Source organism: Carcharhinus amblyrhynchos, chromosome 12 (assembly GCF_965287045.1).
Source record: "Carcharhinus amblyrhynchos chromosome 12, sCarAmb.v2.hapA, whole genome shotgun sequence".
NCBI lineage: Eukaryota > Metazoa > Chordata > Chondrichthyes > Carcharhiniformes > Carcharhinidae > Carcharhinus > Carcharhinus amblyrhynchos.
Window position 1 is genome coordinate 30,544,084 of NC_137335.1, and position 15,531 is coordinate 30,559,614.

General features: G+C 45.6%; 1 protein-coding gene across 3 annotated transcripts in view; it reads left to right on the plus strand.

Annotated features, from left to right (window-relative positions):
• tulp4a (TUB like protein 4a) overlaps positions 1-15,531 on the plus strand; it is a 378,343-nt gene that overhangs the window by 227,443 nt on the left and 135,369 nt on the right. The gene's annotated exons all lie outside the window — the stretch shown is intronic.

The following is a 15,531-nucleotide window of genomic DNA, read 5'->3' on the forward strand; positions in this document are numbered from 1 at the left end:
AGACATAAGACATAAGAAATAGGAGCAGGAGTAGACCATCTAGCCCTTCGAGCCTGCCCCGCCATTCAATAAGATCATGGCTGATCTGTCGTGGCTCAGTTCCACTTTCCCGCCCTCTCCCCATAACCCTTAATCCCCTTGCCTATCAAAAACCTATCAACCCGTGTCTTAAGTATATTTAGCGAGGCAGCCTCCACCACTTCAACGGGCAGAGAATTCCAGAGATTCGCCACCCTTTGAGTGAAGAAGTTCCTACTCAACTCCGTTCTAAATCGCCCCCCCCTTTATCTTGAGGCTGTGCCCTCTAGTCCTACTGTCCTTTCTGAGCGGGAAGAGCCTCTCCACCTCTATCCTATCCATCCCATTCATCATCTTACATGTCTCAATGAGATCTCCCCTCATTCTTCTAAACTCTAACGAGTACAAGCCTAGTTTATTCATCCTCTCCTCATAGTTCAACCCCATCAACTCCGGTATCAGCCTAGTTAACCTCCTCTGCACTCCCTCCAAGGCCAAAATATCCTTTGCGTAAGTGCGGCGACCAAAACTGCACACAGTACACCAGCTGCGGCCTCACCAGTGCCCTGTACAGTTGCAGCAAGACCTCCCTACTTTTATATTCAATCCCCCTCGCTATGAAGGCCAGCATCCCATTTGCCTTCCTGACCACCTGCTGCACCTGCAGGCTGGGTTTTTGCGACTCATGCACAAGGACCCCGAGGTCCCTCTGCACCGTTGCATGCTGCAGTTTTTTGCCATGTAAGTAGTAGTCCTTCCTACCATTATTCCTACCAAAGTGGACAACTTCACACTTGCCAACACTAAATTCCATTTGCCAGTTCCTGACCCATTCGCCCAGCCTATCTAGATCCTTCTGCAGACTTTCCACACCCTCCGCACAATTTGCCGTTCCACCAATCTTGGTGTCATCAGCAAATTTCGACATCATACACTCGGTTCCCTCCTCCAGATCATCTATATAAATGGTAAATAGCTGAGGCCCCAGCACTGACCCCTGGGGCACTCCACTAGTCACCAACCGCCAATCCGAATAGCACCCATTGACCCCCACTCTCTGCCTCCTATTTGACAGCCAATCCCCTATCCACGCTAACACCCTACCCCCAACTCCATGCCCCCTAACCTTCTGTAATAACCTCTTGTGCGGCACCTTATCAAACGCCTTCTGAAAAGGGAGGTTATGTTGCAGCTGTATAAAGTGCTGGTGAGACCCCACCTGTGTACAGTTTTGGGCTCCTTACTTGAGAAAGGATATACTGATACTGGCACTGGAGAGAGTGCAAAGGAGTTTCACTAGGCTGATTCTGGAGTTGAGAGGGCAGGCTTATGAGGAGAGACTGAGTAGATTGGGGCTATACTCATTGGAATTCAAAAGAACGAGGGGCGATCTTGTAGAAACATATAAGATTATAAAGGCTATAAATAAGATAGAAGCAAGGAAGTTGTTTCCACTGGCAGGTGAAACTAGAACTAGGGGGCATGGCTTCAAAATAAGGGCAAGCAGATTTAGGACTGAGTTGACGGGGAACCTCTTTACCCAAAGGATTGCGAATCTGTTGTATTCCTTGCCCAGTGAAGCAGATGAGGCTACCTCATTGAATGTTTTTAAGGCAAGGAGAGATACATTTTTGAACACTAAAGGAATTAAGGGTTATGGTGAGCGCGTGGGTAAGTGGAGTTGAGCCCACGAGCAGATCAGCCATGATCTTATTGAATGGCGGAGCAGACTCAAGGGCCAGATAGCCTACTCCTGTTCCTAGTTCTTATGTCCTTAAAACTATGCTCATCTAGAAAAAGAAGCATTGAGTAAAATATTTAGCATACAAAGGTTTCATCATTATTCATATGGTCGTCATTTCACATTATTGATTGAACCGTATAAAGACATACCATTGTTAGCAGCTAGTCGATTGCAAAGATGGTAATGCTGAATCATTATCACGCTTACCTTTACATATTGAACACAGATGCCACCAACTGGTTTTGTTCATATTCTTTATTTTTGCGAGTAGACCATTTGCCTGTGACTGCTTTTCCAGTTCAGAGACATACCAGAAATTATTCCATGTTGGGAAAGGTGATGAACATGGCATTGAAAGGAATGATAGCTGGAATGCACTGTATGAATACCAATTTGAAACCATGTGTCAAGAAACCTTGAGTTGATTGTCAAGGGTGGGTGTCTATTGTGGGAATACCAAATGATCATTCCGCCTAGTCTGCGTGGAAGAATTTTTGAACTACTTGAAGGACATCCTTGCATAGTGTGGATGAAGGAATTAGCATTTTTGGCACCTGGGTCTTGTTGCTCATATTGGAAAAATAAGTGGGACGGTGTCAATCCTCTACCCAAATAAGAATTACACCACCATTTGTTTCATTTACATCCTAGGGAGTGGCCTAAAATTCCATGGCAATGGGTTACATGTTCTTAGTCATAATTGATGCACACTCAAATGGCTCAGAATTGTTATCATGAGATTTACCACACCTGAACAAAGCATTGAAAAACTTGATGAACATTTTGCAGAATTTGGTAAACCAGAACAGATTGTGTGCAATAAAAGTAAATTACTGCGGATGCTGGAATCTGAAACCAAAAGAAAAAATGCTGGAAAATCTCAGCAGGTCTGGCAGTATCTGTAAGGAGAGAAAGTAGCTGATGTTTCGAGTCCAGATGATCCCTTGTCCATGGATCCATTGCTTGCAATAATAATTTGCAGTTTACTTGACAAGTGTTTGAGGATTATCTCAAAATATATGGTATTCAGCATTTAAAATCTGCACCTTAACATCCATCAACCAGTGGATTAACTGAAATATTCATACAATCCTTGAAACATTTTTTCAAAGCTTCAAAAAACCAAGATTAATTATCATGTCACGTGAAGAACTTTTTGGCATCTTGTGAAGTAATCCTCAAGCGACCATCCAAAGTTCAGCTGCATTATTACTCTTTAGAGAGAAAGTTAAGAACTATGCTTGATTTGTTATTTTCCCCAGAAACTTCTGAGTTCGTAGCATCAACAACAATCTCAAGTTGCTAGACTAGTAGTGATGGTAAACCAACATTCATTTCAACAAGGAGATCGAGTGCTAGCACGTGCCATAAATAAGAATCGGGTGCGAGCCACAGTTTTAGCAAAAACAGGTCCAATTTCTTACACAGTTCAAAATGAAGGTGAACTATTTTGGTAACACCATGCAGACCAGTTGACTTCATCTCAAAATGATTTCTCAGAATTATCTCCATAAATAGCAACTTCTATAGTCCTTAGCGTTGTGAACAGAACTCGGAAGACTCAGTTAAATCCAAGTTGCCTGATGATCATGTACTATACCATGGAGAGTGATGCAGAATTAGTTCCATGGGAAGAAGTGTCTATTAAAGTTCTATTAAAGTTCTGCTTCTGCAGAAAATGCAGATGTATGGGATTGTGGGTAATCTAGGAAGTTGGATCAGGAATTGGCTATCAGATAGGAGACAGAGGGTGGTGGTGGATGGTAAATATTCATCATGGAGTGCAGTTACGAGTGGTGTGCCTCAGGGATCTGTTTTGGGGCCACTGTTGTTTGTAATTTTTATTAATGATCTGGATGAGGGTATAGTTGGGTGGATTAGTAAATTTGCTGATGACACCAAAGTTGGAGGTGTGGTAGATTGTGAGGAAGGGTGTCATAGTCTGCAGGGAGACTTAGATAGGTTGCAGAGCTGGGCCGAGAGGTGGCGGATGGAATTTAATGCGGAGAAGTGTGAGGTAATTCACTTTGGTAGGAGCAACAGATGTGTCGAGTATAGGGCTAACGGGAGGACTTTGAATAGTGTGGATGAACAGAGGGATCTAGGTGTGTGTGTACATAGATCCCTGAAAGTTGGGAATCAAGTAGATAAGGTTGTCAAGAAGGCGTACGGTGTCTTGGCGTTTATTGGTAGGGGGATTGAATTTAGGAGTCGCAGTGTAATGTTGCAACTGTACACTACTCTAGTGCGGCCGCACTTGGAGTACTGTGTGCAGTTCTGGTCCCCGCATTACAAGAAGGATGTGGAGGCGTTGGAGAGGGTGCAGAGGAGGTTTACTAGGATGTTGCCTGGTATGGTGGGGAGGTCCTATGAGGAGAGACTGAGGGATCTAGGGTTGTTTTCGTTGGGAAGAAGGCGGCTAAGAGGGGATCTTATTGAAACATATAAGATGATTAGAGGTTTAGATAGGGTGGATAGTGATAGCCTTTTTCCTCGGATGGAGAAAGCTAGCACGAGGGGGCATGACTTTAAATTAAGGGGGGGTAGCTACAGGACGGATGTCAGGGGTAGGTTCTTTACCCAGCGGGTGGTGAGGGATTGGAATGCCCTGCCTGCTGCAGTTGTAGATGCGTCTAGTTTGGGGGCGTTTAAGAGATCTCTGGATAGGTTTATGGACGAAAAGGGATTGGTATAGGCTAGTGGGTCATTGTTTTTGTAACTGGTCGGCGCAACATCGTGGGCCGAAGGGCCTGTTCTGCGCTGTAATGTTCTATGTTCTATGTTCTATGTTCTAAATCATACTCAAGGACAGCCAAATTCTAAAGTGTCATGTACAACCAAAGCGGAATAGATGTCATTCTAATCAACTTTTTTATTGATGGCATGGTGGTGTAGTGGTAGCACTGTTGCCTCACAGCACGAGGGATCCGGATTCAATTCCGGTCTCGGGTCACTCTGCGGATTTGCACATTCTCCATGTCTTATGTGGGTTTGCTCTGGGTACTCTGATTTCCTCGGGCGCTCCAAAGCTGTACGGGTTAGGTTGATTAGCAATGCTAAATTGCTGTTTAGTGTCCCTTAGCAGGGTTAATATGTGGGGTTATGGGGATAGGACCTAGGTGGGTTTGTTATTGGTGCAGGCTCAATAGGCCAAATGGCCTCTTTCTGCACTGTCAGGATTTTGAGATTCTATTCTATAACTTTGTATAATGAGTAATGTTGCAGAGTAGGTTGCCTAGAGTATTATTGATCCTATGTAATATCTTAATTTGTTGTCATAACCACAGAAGTAGAGGGAGGGAGGGATGTTATATATTTGATTGGTTGCACGATTGCTTTAAGAGCTAATCACGTGGGTTGGTGATGTCATTTGGGTGTTGCAGAGGCTGCTGTTTTTAGTTTCAGCTTGTCTCTCTGGGCTCATGGAATAAATCTGTTCTTGTTGGTTTTAATCTAGTGTGCAATCCATGTCTTTTCTTTTTGTTTAAAGCCAGCAACAGCTAAAATCGTTCATAGATCGTAGCACCCTACAGCGCAGAAAGAGGCCCTTCGGTCTGCACCGAACACAATCCCACCCAGGCCCTATCCCCATATCCCTATATATTATACCCACTAATCCCTCTAACCTACGCATCCCTGGATACGAAGGGGCAATTTCTTAACACGACCAATCAACCTAACCCGCACATCTTTGGACTGTGGGAGGAAACTGGAGTACCCGGAGGAAACCCACGCAGACATGAGGAGAATGTGCAAACTCCACACAGATAGTGACCCGAGCTGGGAATTGAACCCAGGACTCTGGAGCTGTGAAGCAGCAGTGCTAACCACTGTGCTGCCCATGTTAGGGTGTTACACCCAGCCTTAAACGTATTCAATAATGGAGCATTTGGTCTGTAGAGAATTCCAAAGAGTCACAACCCTTTAAGTGAAGTAATTCCTCCTCATCTCAGTACCCTTATCTTGACACTGTGCCTCTTGTCATGTATCCAGATAAGTCCCAATGGGCTTAAACTCATTTGTTTAAACTCCTGAAATATAAACCAAGATTACACAACCTCTCATTACAGAGCAGTCCCCTCTTCCCACGGACCCAATTATTGTATTACCTGCAAAGTAAGTATAACCTTGGTGAAATATTGAGCCCAAAACATCTCATAGTATTCTTGATTGTTCTCACCAAAAAAAAATTGTAGAAAGACTTTCCTGTGCTCCAGTCCCTTGGTGATGAAGGCAAACATGCAATTTGTCTTCCTTTTTGCTTACTTATTTGCAAACCAGCATTCTGCATTCTTTGTAAGAACGCACCCAAGTTTCTGAACATTAGCATTTACAAGTTTCACATGTTTTAGGAAAGTATTCAGCTTTCTTATTCTTAGGATTTAAATAAATAATTTCACACTTCCCATTTTATACTCCATCTGCTATTTGTTGCCCACTCACTTCAATCTGTCCATATTTCTTTGCAGTTTACAGCTTGCTTTCATCCTTTTTGTTGTTGGACCCTATATGTATCACGACCAATGGCTGTTCACCTTTCCTCTCCAGAATGTTCTGCAGCTGCTCAGTGACATCCCTGACCCTGGCAGCAGGAAGGCAATATACCACCTTGGATTCACATCTCCAGCCACAGAATCTGTAGCCCTTACTATTGAAACCCAGATCACTGTACCCCTGCCAATTGTTTTCTTGTTGGTTCTCTGTGCAGCAGAGCCACCTGTTGTGCCATGAACTTGCCTTTTGCTGCATTCCCCTGAGAAACTATCACCAATCCCCAACAATATCCAAAGCAGTATATCTGTTTGAAAAAGGAGTGACCAGAGGGGACTACTGCACTTCTTTCCTGAGCCTTTTGCTTTGCTTTATGGTCACCCATTCCTTTTCTGCCTGCTAAAAGTGCTATCCACGACGTTTTCAGTGAGTCTACTTGCAGCTCCAACTCCCGAGTATAGTTAGCCAGTAGCTGTAGTTCGACATACTTCCTGCATGTGTGATCATCAGGGACACTGGAAGTATCCCTTATTTCCCACATTGTGCAAGAGGAGCACGCTGCAGATATGAGGAATCCTGCCGTGACTTCTCTCTAAATTAAGCTGGTCACTCCCTTTCAGAGAATTTAATTCGGTTAGGGACCTTCCTTTGTTTCAAACGCTTCTGTTATGATCAAAAATTCATACCTTTATTTCAGCTAATATACATTTAAAAGCTGCAAAGAAAATTCTCTGCAGGTTACTAATTGGCTGTGTCTGTTATTACCTTGTCACTTTACGAAAGCTGCTGTTAGTGGCCCAGATGGTCCCTGCTGCAAAGCTGCTGCTCGCCTTTCTCAGGAAAAGCACATCTCACGCTGTCCTTGCTGAACTCCCTCAGTCATCAAACTCCAACTTAAGCACTCCATTGCAGCCCAGAGTAGCACCCCAGTGCCACTCAGGTCTTTGGCCAGTGCAGAAGTGATGGGTCTGTGCTGTAGACCTCTATGACTCTATTTCTTCATCTAAGTCATGAATATCAATCATAAATATCTGAGGCATCAGCACTGATCCCTGCTGTACTCTATTAGTCAGTCTCACATCATAAAATCGCTCTGTTTATCCACTCTTTACTTTCAGTCTGTTAACCAATTTTCTATTCTCTAAACCAATGTTAATATATTACCCCCAAATCCATGATGCCACAAAATATTGACAAACTGACAAATTTATTGGTTTTCTGTGGCTTTAACTAATAGTGTAGAAACATAGAAAAATAAGGCACAAACAGGGCCTTAGGCCCACAAATTGCACCGATAATGTCCCTACCTACTAGGCATACCTATAACCCTCCATCTTACTAAGTTCCATGTACTTATCCAAAGTCTCTTAAAAGTCCCTATCGCATCCGCCTCCTCCTCCACCACCGGCAGCCGATTCCACGCACCCACCACCTTCTGAGTGAAAAACTTACCCCTGACATCTCCTCTGTGCCTACTTCCCAGCACCCTAAACCTGTGTCCTCTTGTGTAACCATTTCAGCCCTGGGAAAAAGCCTCTGAGAATCCACTTGATCAATACCTCTCATCATCTATACATTTCTATCAGGTCACTCCTCATCCTTTGTCTCTCCAAGGAAAAAAGACCGAGCTCTCTCCTCAAAAGGCATGCCACCCAATCCAGGCAACAGCTGCAGCATTATCTCCCGACTTCTAAATTCAGTTCCTCGATTGATGAATGCCAGTACACCATACACCTTCTTAACCACAGCCTCTACCCGCGAAGCCACTTTGAGCGTCCTATGAACCCAGATCCCAAGATCCTTCTGATCTTCCACACTGCCGAGAATCTTACCCTTAATATCATATTTGACCTACCAAAATGAATCACCACACACTTATCTGGGTTGAAGTCCATCTGCCACTTCTCCGCCCAGTCTTGCATCCTGTCAATGTCTCACTGCAACTTCTGACATTCCTCCACACTACCCACAACACCTCCAACCCTTGTGTCATCAGCAAACTTATCAACCCATCCCTCCACTCCCTCATCCAGGTCATTTATAAAAATCACAAAGAGCAAGGGTCCCAGAACTGAATCCCTGTCCCCTGCTCCAATCCCTCAGCCACGCATTTATCTTCCACCTCATTCCATTCCTACTGTCGCTGTCTCGTGGCATAGGCAGCAATCCTGAGATTACTACCTTTGCGTTCCTTCTTCTCAACTCTCCACCTAGCTCCCTATATTCTCTTTTCATGACCCTTTCCCTTTTCCTACCTATGTCAGCAGTACCTGTATGTACCATGACCTCTGGCTCCTCTCCCTCCCACTTCAGGATATTCTGGATACGATCAGAAACATCCCGGATCCCGGCACCAAGGAGGCAAACTACCATTCGAGTTTCTTGACTGCCTCCACAAAATCGCCTGTCCGACTCCTTCACTGTAGAGTCCCCATCACTACTGCTTTCCTCCGCCTATCCTTACCCTTCTGAGCTACAGGGCCGGACTCTGCACCAGAGGCACGGCCACTGCTGCTTCCACCAGGTAGGCTATCCCCCCCAACAGTACTCAAACAGGAGTACTTAGTGCTAAGGGGCACAGCCACTGGGCCCTCTCTAGCGCCTGACCTTTCCCCTTCCTAACCGTGACCCATTTGCTTGCCTTCCGAGGCCCCGGTGTGACCAGCTGCCTGTAACTCCTATCTATCACCTCCTCGTTCTCGCTGACCAGACTAAGGTCTTTGAGCTGAAGTTCCACTTCCCTAATGCGGTCCCTTAGGAGCCGCAGCTCGACGCACCCGGCGCAGATATGGACATCCGGGAGACCAGGAGACTGTAGGACCTCCCACATCCGACACCGAGAACAACAAACTGGCCTCACACTCATAATTCCCCTTTTCTTCAAATTTCACAGAAAAAGAAAGTAAGAATTAAACCTACCTTGCCTCTCCCGTTTCTGCCTAAGCCCGTTGAGCAAAGCCCTTTAGCTCTCACTCTGCTACCTGCTCTCTCCACTGCCCCTTACCAACACTGCCCGCTGTATAGTGCAGCCTGCTTGTTAAACCTCGCACGCTAACAAACCCAGGTCACCCCGCGACCTACTTCCGCTTTACTGTTAAAGAAACTTGTAAAAAAAGAGAAACCCTGCGAAAAACTAAAAAATAGTCAATCGCTTACCTTCACACTCCCACCACAAATCGCTCCTCCTCTCTGCTTGTCTTTTTGAAATCCAGGTATACAAAATTTACTCGTTCCTCTCTCTATACCCTACTAGTTATAGCCTCAGAAAACCAATAAATTTGTCAAACAAGATTTCTGTTTTGTAAAATCATGTTAACGTCTAATTGTACTGTACTTTTCTGCATGTATTATTAAGGCTTCATTGTTCTAAATGACTGTTGGTTGACAAACTGGCTTGTGGTTCCCTGCTTTCTTTCCCTCCTTCCTTGAATAATAGTGTTACATTTGCCAACTTCCTGAGTCTAAAGAATTTTGGAAAATAATAGCTAGCACATCCACCAGCTTTGCAGCTACCTCTTTTGAATCCTAGCATTTAGGCCATCAGGCCCCAGAGATTTGTTGGATTTTGGTCCCTTAAGTTTCTCCAATACATTTTCTCTGCATATGTTTATTATCTTAATTTCCTCACTCCTTTTAGCCCATTAGAAAAGTTACGGTGCAGAAAGAGGCCATTCAGCCCATCATGACTGTGCTTGAAAAAACAAAAGAAACAACCCATTCATTTTAATCCCACTTTAGCATCTGGTCTGTAGCTTTCCAGCACTTCAGATGCAGATCCAGGCACCTTGATTGTTTCAGCATCGAACACTAATTCGAGCAGTGACACCCATCACCTTTTGGGTGAAAAACATTTTCCTCATCTCCCCTTTAATTTTATAGCAATCATCTTAAATCTATGTCCCCTGGCAATTGACTCCCTCCCAAGCTGGGGAAACAAGTCTTTTTTGTTTACCCTATTTAGGCCCCTCATAACTTTGTGCCCCTCAATTAGGGACCCGGGTTCAATTTCAACTGGGGTGACTGTGTGGAGTTTGCCCGTTCTCCCTGTGTCTCCGTGAGTTTCCTCCATGTGCCCTGGTTCCCTCCCACAGTGCAGAGATGTGCAGGTTAGGCAGATTGGCCATGATAAAATTGTCCCTTAGTGTCCCAAGATGTGTAAGTTAGATGGAATAGCCATGGTAAATTTGTGAGGTTACAGGGATAGGGCAGAGAGCCTGGGTAAGATACTCTGTCAGAGAGTCACTGCAGACTTGATGGGCTGAATGGCCTTTTCTGCACTGTAGGAATTATATGATTCTATAGATCACTGTTTAGCCTCCTCTGCTCTAAGGAAAACAACAGCCTATCAAAGCTCTCCAATTGTCTGCAATTTCCTTGTAAATCTCCTCAGTACTCTCCCAGAGCAATTATATCTTTCCTGTAATATGAGTAGAACTGTATACAAAATTCCAGCTATGGCATAACCAGTATTTTATACAGTTCCATCATTATATCCTTGCTTTTGTATTCAATATCTTGCCCAATGAAGCAGAGCATTCCATTTGCTGTGATGTGAAGGTACCGGCATTGGACTGGGATAAACATAGTAAAAAAATCTCACAACATCAAGTTAAAGCCCAACAGGTTTATTTGGTAGCACATGTCACTAGCTTTTGGAGCGCTGCTCCTTCATCAGGTAAGTTGAAGGAGCAAGGCTCTGAAAGCTAGTGGCTTGTGCTACCAAATAAACCTGTTGGACTTTAATCTGGTGTTGTGAGACTTCTTACTCTATTTGCAGAAACGTCCTTCAACCATTATACTTTCTTTCCTGTTGCTAAGCCAAGGGGGGAGGGGGAAGGAGAGAGAAGATATGGGTGATGGGGGTCAGTTTTGGCATTACCTAGGCGATGGACCTATCCAACATTTCCTGGATAACTATCCTGGTGAGTGCCATGGAACTGTCCAAAGTAAAGTTAGAGATTTCTACAGGGGGTCGCAGGGCTTAGGGGAATTGCCCTTCAGAAGTTGAAATATTGTAAACAATTCCCATGTTGGCTCAATATGACTAATTGTAATAAGTCACATGAAGTGCTGGATTGGTTCAAGATATTCTTCCTTGTGTTGCAACATATGGATTCACACTTTTGTTTATTTGGTTATTTATTAATCACAAGTAGGTTTACATTAACACTGCAATGAAGCTATTGTGAAAGTCTGCCAGTCACCACACTCTGGCAGGTACACTGAGGGAGAATTTAGCATGGCCAATACACCTAACCAGCACATCTTTCAGACTTTGGGAGGAAACCAGAGCACCCGAAGGAAACTCAAGCAGACGTGGGGAGAATGTACTAATTCTGCATAAACAGTGACCTAAGCCAGGAATTGAACCCAAGTCTCTGTGAGGCAGCTGTGCTAACCATTGTGCCACTTAACATGATTGCTGTAGGTTATCTGTATTGTTATTAGGTATCATTTGAATGAAGTAACTGAGAACAGTTCTTCCTTCAATTACCCTTTTCTCAGGTGACACATGACCTGACGCTGCTTTTGAACATAAGAACATAAGAAATAGGAGCAGGAGTAGGCCATCTAGCCCTTCGAGCCTGCCCCGCCATTCAATAAGATCATGGCTGATCTGTCGTGGCTCAGTTCCACTTTCCCGCCCTCTCCCCATAACCGTTAATCCCCTCTCTTATCAAAAACCCATCAACCCGCGTCTTAAAAATATTTAGCGAGGTAGCCTCCACCACTTCAACGGGCAGAGAATTCCAGATATTCACCACCCTTTGAGTGAAGAAGTTCCTCCTCAACTCCGTTCTAAACCGCCCCCCCTTTATCTTGAGGCTGTGCCCCCTAGTCCTACTGTCTTTTTTGAGCAGGAAGAGTCTCTCCACCTCTATCCTATCCATCCCATTCATCATCTTATACATCTCAATGAGATCTCCCCTCATTCTTCTAAACTCTAACGAGTACAAGCCTAGTTTATTCAGCCTCTCCTCATAGCTCAACCCCCTCAACTCCGGTATCAACCTAGTAAACCTCCTCTGCGCTCCCCCCAAGGCCAAAATATCTTTGCGCAGGTGCGGCGCCCAAAACTGCACACAGTACTCCAGCTGCGGCCTCACCAATGCCCTATACAGCTGCAGCAAGACCTCCCTACTTTTATATTCAATCCCCCTCGCGATGAAGGCCAGCATCCCATTCGCCTCCCTGACCACCTGCTGCACCTGCAAGCTGGGTTTTTGCGACTCATGCACAAGGACCCCGAGGTCCCTCTGCACCGTCGCCTGCTGCAGTTTTTCGCCCCGTAAGTAATAGTCCTTCCTACCATTATTCCTATCAAAGTGGACCACCTCACACTTGCCAACATTAAATTCCATTTGCCATTTCCTGGCCCATTCGCCCAGCCTATCTAGATCCTTCTGCAGACTCTCCACACCCTCCGCACAATTTGCCGTTCCCCCAATCTTGGTGTCATCAGCAAATTTCGACACCCTACACTCAGTTCCCTCCTCCAGATCATCTATATAAATGGTAAAAAGCTGAGGCCCCAGCACCGACCCCTGGGGCACTCCACTAGTCACCATCCGCCAATCCGAATAGCACCCGTTGACCCCCACTCTCTGCCTCCTATTTGACAACCAATCCTCTATCCACGCTAACACCCTACCCCCAACTCCATGTCCCTCGACCTTCTGCAATAACCTCTTGTGAGGTACTTTGTCAAACGCCTTCTGAAAATCCAGAAAGACCACATCCACCGGCTCTCCTCTATCCACCGCCCTAGACACATCCTCATAGAACTCCAGTAAATTTGTCAGACACGACTTCCCTTTAATGAAACCGTGCTGCTTCTGCTCTATCAAGCAGTTCCCTTCAAGATGCCTCGCAATTTCCTCCTTAATGACGGATTCTAACATTTTACCTACACAGACGTTAAACTAACCGGCCTATAATTCCCCGCCTTTTGCCTGGCACCCTTCTTAAACAACGGCGTAACATTAGCCGTTTTCCAATCCTCCGGCACTTCCCCGGAATCCAGCGACGTCTGGAAAATAACCACCAAGGCATCCACTATCACCTCCGCCATTTCTTTCAGAACCCTCGGATGCATTCCATCCAGTCCTGGGGACTTGTCCACAATCAGCCCCTCCAGTCTGTCGAGCACTGCCTCTCTAGTAACAGTAATGTCATTAAGACCCTCCAGTCCTACCACCTTTCCATCACTAACACCCGGCAAATTATTCACGTCCTCCTCCGTGAAGACAGAAACAAAAAAGTTATTCAATACCTTAGCCATATCCCCATCCCCTACCACTAGGTCCCCTTTCTCATCCTCTAAAGGACCAACGTTCACCCTAGCCAGCCTCTTCCTTTTTATATATTTATAAAAACTCTTGCTGTCCTTTTTTATATGAAGCGCTAGCCCAGCTTCATAGTTTCTCCTACCCTTCTTTATCAACTTCTTTGTCAATCTTTGTTGACATTTAAACCTCTCCCAATCCTCTTCTCGCCCACTACTCTTAGCTACTCTAAATTCCTCCGCATTTAATTTAACACTTTCCTTCACCTCCTTCGTTATCCACGGCTTATTACCTCTCCTCCTACTGTCCTTTTTGACCATCGGAATAAATTTCCGCTGAGCACCAAGAAAGATCTCCTTAAAGATCCTCCACGGCTCCTCAGCAGACCCTCCCTCCAACACGCTCCCCCAGTCCACATTCGCCAATTCTTCTCTCATCCTACCGTACTCCCCTCTATTCAAACAAAGTACGCGTGTCTGGGAACCCACTTTCTCCTCCTCCATCTGCACCAGAAACTCCACCATATAATGATCACTCTCCCCAAGAGGATCCTTCACCGCAAGTTCCCTAATTCTACCCGCCTCATTACATAGCACGAGATCCAAGATAGCTCTCTCCCTCGTCGGCTCCAACACGCACTGTTCCAGCAAACTATCCCGGCAGCATTCCAAGAACTCCTCCTTGAGCCCACCGCGTCCAACATGGGTCGACCAATCAATATGCAGATTGAAATCCCCCATAACTACGGCCGTCCCATTCCTGCACACCGCACTTATTTGCGCGTTAACAGCCCGCCCCACCTCCAGATCATTATTCGGGGGCCTATAGACGACACCCACCAGCGTCTTCCTCCCTTTGCTGTTCCTAATCTCCACCCACAACGATTCCACGTTCAGCTCCTTGGCTCCAATATCATCCCTTGCTACCACCTTGATGCTATCCTTAATCAGCAGAGCTACGCCCCCCCCCCCCTTTTCCCTCCTGCGTATCCTTCCTAAACACTTGATAGCCCTGTAGCGGAGTTGAGGGAATTGAGCTATGAGGAGAGGCTGAATAAACTAGGCTTGTACTCGTTAGAGTTTAGAAGAATGAGGGGAGATCTCATTGAGACGTATAAGATGATGAATGGGATGGATAGGATAGAGGTGGAGAGACTCTTCCCGCTCAAAAAAGACAGTAGGACTAGGGGGCACAGCCTCAAGATAAAGGGGAGGCGGTTTAGAACGGAGTTGAGGAGGAACTTCTTCACTCAAAGGGTGGTGAATCTCTGGAATTCTCTGCCCGTTGAAGTGGTGGAGGCTGCCTCGCTAAATATTTTTAAGAAGCGGGTTGATGGGTTTTTGGTAAGAGAGGGGATTAAGGGTTATGGGGAGAGGGTGGGAAAGTGGAACTGAGCCACGACAGATCAGCCATGATCTTATTGAATGGCGGGGCAGGCTCGAAGGGCTAGATGGCCTACTCCTGCTCCTATTTCTTATGTTCTTATGTTCTGTACATTCAGCTCCCAGTCCCTGTCACCTTGCAGCCACGTCTCTGTAATGGCCACCAGATCGTATCCATTTGTGTCGATCTGCGCCACCAGCTCATCCACTTTATTCCGAATGCTTCGTGCATTCAGATAAAGCACTTTCATCCCAGCCTTCACCTGGACCCTATTTGCCGTAACGCCACCAACTATACTCACGCCCCCTACTCCCTCTATTATTGGGACATCCTCGGCCTCTTCCCTTAACTGTACCCTTTCCTTAACTTTAGACCTCGTAACGTCACCTACCCTCGCACCCTCCCCCCCCCAATTAGTTTAAAGCCCTGTCTACAGTCCCCTTTTGGACCAAGGCTGGAGTTGGGAAGGGTATAGGTCTCTGCTAACCATATACTTTGATAGCTTCACAAAATGAATCATAGAATCCCTACAGTGCAGGAAGAGGCCATTTGTACATCGAGTCTGCACCGACCATAATCCCACCCAGGCCCTACCCCCATATCCCTACA